General features: G+C 37.2%; 1 non-coding gene across 1 annotated transcript; it reads right to left on the reverse strand.

Annotated features, from left to right (window-relative positions):
• Positions 1–393: 393 nt before the first annotated feature.
• LOC133067491 (U6 spliceosomal RNA) lies at positions 394–498 on the reverse strand. Its single transcript, XR_009695283.1, has one exon. It is a non-coding gene; the product is annotated as a U6 spliceosomal RNA (small nuclear RNA).
• Positions 499–793: the final 295 nt, after the last annotated feature.

A 793-nucleotide genomic window follows, 5' to 3' on the forward strand; every position in this document is an offset into this window, starting at 1 on the left:
GAGAAATGTCTGTTTAGTTCTTTGGCCCATTTTTTGATTGGGTCATTTATTTTTCTGGAATTGAGCTGCAGGAGTTGCTTGTATATTTTTGAGATTAATCCTTGTCTGTTGCTTCGTTTGCTATTATTTTCTCCCAATCTGAGGGCTGTCTTTTCACCTTGCTTATAGTTTCCTTTGTTGTGCAAAAGCTTTTAAGTTTCATTAGGTCCCATTTGTTTATTTTTGCTTTTATTTCCAATATTCTGGGAAGTGGGTCGTAGAGGATTCTGCTGTGATTTTATGTCGGAGAGTGTTTTGCCTATGTTCTCCTCTAGGAGTTTTATAGTTTCTGGTCTTACATTTAGATCTTCAATCCATTTTGAGTTTATTTTTGTGTATGGTGTTAGAAAGTGTAAAAATGCAGAAAACTTCACAAATTTGCGTGTCATCCTTGCGCAGGGGCCATGCTAATCCTCTCTGTATCGTTCCAATTTTAGTATATGTGCTGCCGAAGCGAACATCTTCTTAATATCTTCTGCTTCTGTTAGGTCCATACCATTTCTGTCCTTAATTGTGCCCATCTTTGCATGAAATGTTCCCTTGGTGTCTCTAATTTTCTTGAAGAGATCTCTAGTCTTTCCCATTCTATTGTTTTCCTCTATTTCTTTGCATTGATTTATCTCTCCTTGCTATTCTTTGGAACTCTGCATTCAAATGGGTCTATTTTTCCTTTTCTTCTTTGCCTTTTGCTTCTCTCCTTTTATCCTCCACATGAGGCCGAGGAAATTTATCAGGACTGATCTGTCATAAACTG

This window comes from Dama dama, chromosome 12 (genome assembly GCF_033118175.1).
Source record: "Dama dama isolate Ldn47 chromosome 12, ASM3311817v1, whole genome shotgun sequence".
Taxonomy (NCBI): domain Eukaryota; kingdom Metazoa; phylum Chordata; class Mammalia; order Artiodactyla; family Cervidae; genus Dama; species Dama dama.